Genomic DNA, 8,612 nt, shown 5'->3' with positions numbered 1-8,612 from the left:
TAGCGCTGGACTCTCTGCCTTACAAAAAACAACTCTCCATCAAAGAAGTCTTTTTCCTTTTCAAGGTCCAGAAATACATTTCTACTCTTCGATAGCCAGATATTCATCAAAACTCTGACTCTTTAATCCCCCCCCAAATAGTTTCACTATGTGGTTTTGATCGGCGTCATATTGTTTTTATACATTTCTGTATTGTGAAAACATTCTGCAAATATGCCAAAACAAGATAAATTAGAGTAATATTAATGTAATTAATAGGTCACAAACATCTCTCCCAGCACCATATATCTGAATAACCTTCACTGGGGCTCATGCACATACAGAGCCCTCCGAAATCCTCTGGCCCATCTGTGTACAGTATTTATGTGTGCGAGGGCCTTTCTGAACAAATAAATGCTGCTTCACAGTCTGGAACCACAGGGGAAGACATGTAGGACACATTCTCTCATTCTCCAAATGCAGAGAATATGTCTGGCTATTTGATTAATGCCGCAGCTGGGAGCGAAATCTAATTGTAAACGCAGGATGAAGACTTACTCAGAGAAGGAAGATAAGGAAACGGTGCAAATCAGACCACTCCCCAGAGAATTGAGGAAGGAAATTGGTTTAAGGATGAGACTCGTACTAGCGTACCAATGCGGAGCCCTGTTACCCCGCCTCTTACTCTCTCCATGTACTCTCGTCAACCCCTACTGCGGCACCTTTGAGGAACATTTTCACAAAAAATTGGGAACACGACAGGGTTCCTTTTTTCCTCCCTCTCTTTCCCCTCCCCTCCGTATTAGCTATGCTCGTCCAGCGGGCACAAAGTCAGATCCTTGGATCTGATTGTAACTGATGACTTGAGAAGATATAAATCACATTTGAATTGCAGCCCTGAGATGTCGGCCATTAAAATACAGTGGGTACCCGGAATACATATGAGATGATTGGTAGTCAGCAATGCCGTATGACTGCTGGATTACCTTATGCAAAGGTGTTCGGCTGAATGTTTAATATTTAGGTGTGTTTAAATAGCTGTCAGGGTGTATTTCAAGTAAAGCACCTGAGCGTATCATTGAGGGAATCTTAACGCCCAGGATGAGGAATATATATATTCAAAGTAGTTCTTCCTTGGGGGTTTAAGAAATCACCTTCATCACTGCACACAAGAGAGAGCTGAGCAAGTGATCGAACGAGTCCGGCTCAACAAACTGGATTTAGGTGTTTGCAAATAATCCACTGGCCTTGACTGGAGACAACACTGTGCCATGAGGGAAAACCTGGTAGCCACAAATCACTTGAACCAAAAGTCAATTAAAGAGCCAGCTAAAAAGCATTTTACATCTAATTACATCACACAAATCGTCCCAGGCAGCACAAACACACATGTTCACCACAGCCATTTATTTACAATACAGTGACAGCAGCCCTCACTGCGAGGCTTACAGTATTTAGCTTCTTTATTCGTCCCTGCTTGCATTGAGAAAGGAGTTTTTAACATAATTGCCCATTGTATGTCTTTGCCACTACTGATTCTATTAATTTTTACTGCTTTTTTTTTGTGATTCCTTGGGAGCAGATTATAAAAGTGTCTTTAAATGAAAAGATATTGCTCTCTTTAATGCTGGCCCCGTTTCCCTGGATTACACAACATTCAAATCGACTCTTGTCTGTTTTCAGACTCACAACTCCAGGGATAAGTACCCTGGGCCTACACTCGCATTAGAGAGAGGTGATTTTAGAATATGGATTTTAGGGTAACTGCTCTCAGAAGCCGTGCCATGAAAAGGTGAAGGTAGGAAATTAGTGAGACAACTACGTGTGAGTGGGTTGTTGTGTGGTGGTTGGGAATTCTTCATAAGAGGGAATGATAATGGGTCTTACAGCCTGATGAGGTATTTTCCATCGGCCTTTACTACAAGCAATCTACTGTAAAACTTTGATTTTCAACCCGTAGTCAATATTTGATCATGTGTAATATTTCATATCAGAAGTTTCATTCTGTAGTGTTCAGTCCCTGGTTTGCCACCATAACCAGTCCTGACAGGCTGAGACACAGCGCTGTGTGAAATGCTGAACTCCTCCTCGTCTTTGGCTAACGTGGCCAAACGCCGGCTGAGTCGTGCCTATAAAAAGACCGGCCGTAAGACTCTGCAGTCACAATAAAATCTCTGACCATCCAACAGGGGAGGAATTCTTGAGTTTATGGGTTGAACGCTGAGGAGATTGAAAGCCCGGTACCACATCACTAATTACACTTCTACGAAGAAGAGCTAAATGAAATACTCCAATGGACAATACTTCTATTAAACATGATAAGTGGGTTGCTATGCTACTATAAACCTGACACAGGCAGGCCAATATACAAATTAGTACCTTACGATAGTTACCCATTTTTCCTGCTGGCCCTCAGGTAATTAATGTTCTCCCAAATTCCCAGCCCTCAGCCTCTAGCTGAGGCTTTAGGGGAATTCGAGATCTCTTTTTCCTCCAGACAGCTTCAGGCAAAGAATTGTTATTAATGTGAAGATGACATTATCAATGAGGATCTAGTCGAGGAAAATGATGGGAGACCTACAAACTGGAATAAATACTTTCCTGTTCACGTCCAGGACATTTCATTGTCAATGATCCTGTATCTCATTTTCATTTAAAACCTTCTCCCGTCGATTAAGTACACAACAAAGTAGCTTGACGCAACACGTCATAATGAGCTGCTCTGTGTGGTGCTGGACTCGCTGGACTCTTGGATCCTGTGTAGAGCTCTTGACATTTTAGTAAGGACTACCTTATTTGGCATGATTGCACTCCGGTGTGGTTCACTGGTCCTTTCAACCAGTCATATTTAACATTTATACTCCGTCAGTCAGAGTCTATCTATCTGAGACGTCCACCCCGGCACTGACAGACAGTCAGTCCAGCAGCCTGTGTTTACTGCCAATTCTCAGGGCTAATACTTCAGAAACTTCTCTCTTCCTGTGCTTATGTACGGCTCAGCTCGACAGCCCCTCCCCCCACACACTCCCTCCCGCCCCCAGCCCCTTTAATTTTAAAATAATGGAAATCTCTGGGAAAAACTTACTCCATTGATTAAACTGTCACACTTGGCCACTGTGATTGATAAAACTTTATTCAAGCATGTCATGCGACGACATCAGTTTGAGTGACACAGCAAAACACAAACTGGGAGGAAACTGGCAGCGGAGGGGTTTTGACGTGAGGGGCTGCTCTGTGCTGTCACCTTTGCATCATATCTGCATTTAAATGCCTCGTGCAGCACCACTGGGTTGTTTCACTCTCCAAGGCCTCGGCGGACTGAGGTCTCCTGTTTCACATCAGAGGGAAACGTGTTCTCGTCTTATCTGTCGAGAATCACGTCACGTTGGGGAGGCAGCTATTTTCACAGAGATGCATTCATCTGAGGACGAGTGGAGCGGGTTCCATCTTCAACACGAGGTGGGGTGACAGCAATGACACGGTGTCAGCTTAGCCACATCAATATGTTCGGTTTATGCACTCTGCAGTTTGAGTATTAGGGCCACTTAAAAGGGTAAAAATGTGAGATTACAAGAATTAAGTCAAAATATTACAGGGGAATAAAGTCATAATTTTAGGCTAAGCATCATGTTTGAGGAGAAATATAAGAAGATCAGCCTTAAAGTAGGAATGTGGAGAATCTTCCTAATTTACACTTTGGCAAAACTTTCACAAATAATAAAATATTTAATCTTTTGGCTCATTAGCACCACATTATCATAAGAATCAAGACTTTTGGAGGTTGTGGAAGAAACTGTGTTAATTTTGGTGTTTGTTACATCTTAAATCTCAGAATCGTTTTTTCTTCAATACGGCAGCAATACTCCGTCTGCTAATGCAGCCTCTTCGGGGCGTAAACAACTTTAACAGTGATCGTGTTTTGTAGGACCACACACGCAAAATGGGGCATGAATTTAACAGAGCAGTTGTGATGAGGAATAAAACAACTAATCTATTTTACGAAAGCCCTAAAAATGTGTCTTGTTGTTCTATTAATTTAAATCATGGACAGCACCAGGTTTTTGCCCATGTGCCTTTTAAGTTCCACTGGATCAGCGTTCTGACTCTGTATGGTTAAGCAGTTGCTCAACGGCATTAGATAATTTCATCAGAAGTTATAGATATTTTTTGTTGTCTTCAATAAACAATCTCTACAGTTTACAGGCCGACATCTGCTGGCCACAGCTGCCAAAAAGTCTGTGGAGAAAAAAGTGGAGCGGCATTGTCCACAAATTTCTGCTGCATCCAGAAATGATGGGTCAACTACCAGAGCGGAAACCTAGATCTCTTATGGTAGACAGCTGTTTATTATCTCACATCATATAACACCATATTGCCAGACCCCAAATCCAACTATGTCATTTCTTTTCTACCCAAATAGTAATCAACATGGCAGCGGATTAGTCAGCTCCACCTCAGGTTAACACAGGGTCATGCCAGCTATGATGAACCAGAAACAATAGCGTTAACGTGATGCAGACTTATATTTATCTGGATTATCTGAATGCCTCACATCTGAAATTATCTACAGAATGTAATCTGATATGGAGCTATGTTGTAAATTGAACAGCTGCGATTGGACCATGGGGATTTGGGCTGCACTGATAAGGAGTTGCACAGTGATTGCGGTATCAGGCGGCTCTGGGGGGAAATGTATGCATAAAAATACAATAGTTTCTGATAGAAACAACAAAAAAGAAAAAGTATAACAAGAGAATGCAAAGTTATTTTCACAATTGCCTCCTATAGGCCCAGAGGGACCCCATAAAACACAGAGAGGATTGCAAAGTGGTGTAGGTGTATTCGAACAATATTGCAAGCCAAGTCAAAAAAGATGCCACTGTGGCTTCTTCTGAACTCCACGAGCTGGAAACTTGACTTTATGGAGCGGGGCTCTCGAGTGTGACAGAAAAGGATCACATTTCTCGGTAAATTTGCTTTACAACCATTTAGTCTGCATTGTTGTCTGTACACTGTCTCCAGCTTTCAGTTTGCTGCAATTTTAACTGTTGGTTACCTGGATCAGCCTGTGCACAGCTGAGGGAAAGATATTTTCACTTGTTTTGAACAAATGTCTTAGTAACTCATATGACTTGACAGCTTCTTTTGACAAATTGACTGACTCAATCCACCCAAACGAGTGCTATAGGAAAAGGACTCAATATATTCACTCAGAATAGTCAGTGCAGGATCCCCTCACGTAAAAATCAAGTGGATCAAGATTTACATTTTAAAACCCTAATCATGTTTATGATTATGAGTAATATTGAACGGGTCATTAGAAAACTCCAGTCCTACCATGAATTTAGGGCAAGAGCTCAAATAGCACAGAGGGATGTGCAGCTCGTGTGGACCAGGTCTGCACAGGCTGCCCCCCCGAGCATGGCAGCACATACAGAATCACTTCACTAAGTATAAAGTAGAAGTTGCCCGAAGATGTCAGGGCCTGGTGTCCGTGACATTTTCTGGAGTGGGAAAGACAGCTTCATGTGGCGGTCCAAGACCATTTCAGATCCTTGACTTTAGGAAATGTAGCAACACAACAGCCCAAAAAGAGGTGAATTACACACATGGCATTCAAACCTTTACACTATGACGACAGAAAAGCGGACAGACTCAGAGTTATCTTAAACTTAGCCACTGGCTACATACTGCATGACAACACACACACCAGACACCGGGCCGAGCATCCCCTTGTTTGTGGCTCTGGCAGCTAGTAGCCACCTCAAACTCCAGTCAACACAACAACAAATTGTGAAAGGAGTCCAACACTAGGACGCAAAGAGCTTGGTTTTTATTATTATGTGATGTTGTCATGTACATTTATTAAGAGTTTTGCACTTGTTTATATTATATTTGACAATTAAGTGAAACGTACTATTAATTGTTATATTTAAGGTTGTGAAATGTTTTGTCAAATTTCAACTTTCAATTTGCCTTAGCAATAAAAAAAGCTGTATTAATCATCAACTGACTGTCACTGGTTTTTGGAAGATGTGGTCATCAGAACTGGCACTGGAACCGTTTTAAAAGAATCGATTTAGCACCTGTATAGGAAAAGACCCAAACCATAACCCACCCTACTGAAAATCTGAGACCAGTTCTCCCAGATACACAGTCACTGTTTTCAGGCCGAAGGCTGGTCACACCAAACACAAACATTCCTTTGAGTTCCTCTCACGTTTACAGCAGGTTTTAAGATGCTCATCGATAAATAAAAACTATTTCCAGCACCACATTTCTGAAAACATCCTCACTTCGTTTTTTTAAAATCAAGTGCGTCAAAAGAGCATTGTTGTCTCGCATCCGTCCTGCAACTACCCCAGTTTCATAAATGGTCTGGTAAACACTTTGCCATTCTCACATTCAAACAGCGCATCTTGGTATGATTCTGTGCTTTAAATTAAAGCTGAATTGAACACCTTTTATTTGAATTCATTCATTTTTTTGTGAAGTATTTTGTGAAGCACTTTGTAACCGTGTATGGATAAGTTCTGTACAAATAAAGTTGTTATTATGATTATCATCTGTGCGACTGGCATGCAGAGTGTGTGTGTGTGTGTGTGTGTGTGTGTGTGTTTGGGGGGGGGGGTGACTGGGGTTGAACCACCAACCTTCTGTTTAGTGGACATTGTCTGTTATTTTCTATTTCTTTAATTTCCTTGTGTTTATAATAATTAATACTTTCACTGATGTGGCTTTAATCGTCTAAAATTGGAAATGATTACAAAAGTTTGATTTGATATTTACATTACTTGCGAATCCCAAAAATCCAAAACTCATTTTAACAAGTCGAGATTCCTTTATAATGAATTGACCTTACTTTTATTTATTTAAAAGGAACAGTATACAATAATTGATATGAGCTCAATGGTTCATATAAATGTACCAGATTTAGTCTCTTGCACTTATTTCCATCTGCAGTCGCACGCGATTGATATTTAGAAGTGAGCAGAGAAACAAAGAAAGAGAGAACAAGCATCAAACAAATGGACCACAAACTTACTGATAAAAACTAAAAAAAAAACATACACACTCTGAGGCAAAATCCACAAAAAACAACAGTTAGACAGTTAACTGTTAAATGGAGACAAAGAAGGGAATTAGATTAACAATAACAAGACAATTCCAGATGATGACATATTTTAGAATTCAGCAACCATTGTTTTACAGAATAGGAGAAATGAGTGGAAAGTTGTTATGTTCCTTAGTTCAGACATCTCATTATACTTAAGCAAAACAGAATGATTGTATGTGTTAAGTGCTAATTTGTGTGTTGTGCTTGCTTTGTACGATATACATTCATAAAATAGGAAATAATACAGCACAGTGAGGTGAGGTGAGATATGGTACAATACAATACGATGAGATAGGATAATCCTTTATTAGTAACATTGTGGGGAATACACAGCGTCAAAGAGGATCGCAAAAAAAGACACTTCAGTTAAAGTATTAATTATTATAAACACAAGGAAATTAAAGAAATAGAAAATAACACAGACAATGTAAACTATGACAATTATAATCACACAGTTGAATTAGTAAGACAGTCTGGATGAATGTTGCCAACTGGAAGCAGCAGTGTTACAGCAACAGGAACACTCTGCGACACCTTGAGACATGTTGGGGGACTCAGTGTGCTGCTGTGGTGGTGTCCTGCAGAGTGTGGGACTTATTAACTCTCCCCTGTCCCTCCACCTCCACTGGGTCAAGGGGGAATCCCGGGACTGAGCTGGCCCTCCCAGTCTGTCCAGTCTCTTCCTGTCTGCTGTCCAGATGCTGCTGCCCCAGCACATCACTCCGAAGAAGATGGCTGATACCACCTCAGAGGCAGAGAGAGCCTCCAGGAGCAACACTCTTCAGGCTTTACACAAATAAAACTATGTGTGTGTGTGACTGTATTCACTAAACATCTCCAGTTTAACAAACCTCACGTCTTGTTCTTCACCTTTCAGAGACCTGGAAATGCATGGGGCAATGAGGTTTTATGGATCTCCTGCATTCTTCCTATTAACTGCTTTATTGTTGTGTATATCTACAGTTAAACTTCCAGTTATTGTTAGAGCAAATACATAGTTGTAGTTTAACCATAGCAACGGGTCATGAGTGATGTAATACCAGACCAAGGGATTCTTTAACATTCCCCCAGAAGAACTTTAATCTTGTGCAATCAGACCTCAAGGAAAATGGTGTCACCAATGATCAAGTCGACAGAATGCATGTTGTGCAATCTGAGGAGGAATACTTTGTTTGAGTTTAAACCTCTCAATCTCCACTCTTTCAGATAGATTACACTGTATTTATAAGTGTCTGTGTGTTTGCATCAGTTCTGACAAAGCACTCTACAAAATATATCCCGGAGTGATGCAGCTTTCAAGAGAGTTCTCTTCTGTTCAACGCCAATTCTCTGTGGGGTGTTCAAAGTTATTCTGGGAAACTGAAGGAAGAGGAATCTGACGTAGATGTGGGAAGGTGAGGGGTCTGCCTCTTCAACACAATGAATCAAAATCCTCACAAAACACAGGCATACGTAAACTGACTTGTGGTGGGATATGAAAAGGTGAGCGCGTCTCCTCAGAATCCTCTCTGCGATA

This window comes from Platichthys flesus, chromosome 8, assembly GCF_949316205.1.
Source record: "Platichthys flesus chromosome 8, fPlaFle2.1, whole genome shotgun sequence".
Classification (NCBI taxonomy): Eukaryota; Metazoa; Chordata; class Actinopteri; order Pleuronectiformes; family Pleuronectidae; genus Platichthys; species Platichthys flesus.
The sequence above is the reverse complement of the archived record's forward strand: the minus strand, read 5'-3'. Positions refer to the sequence as shown.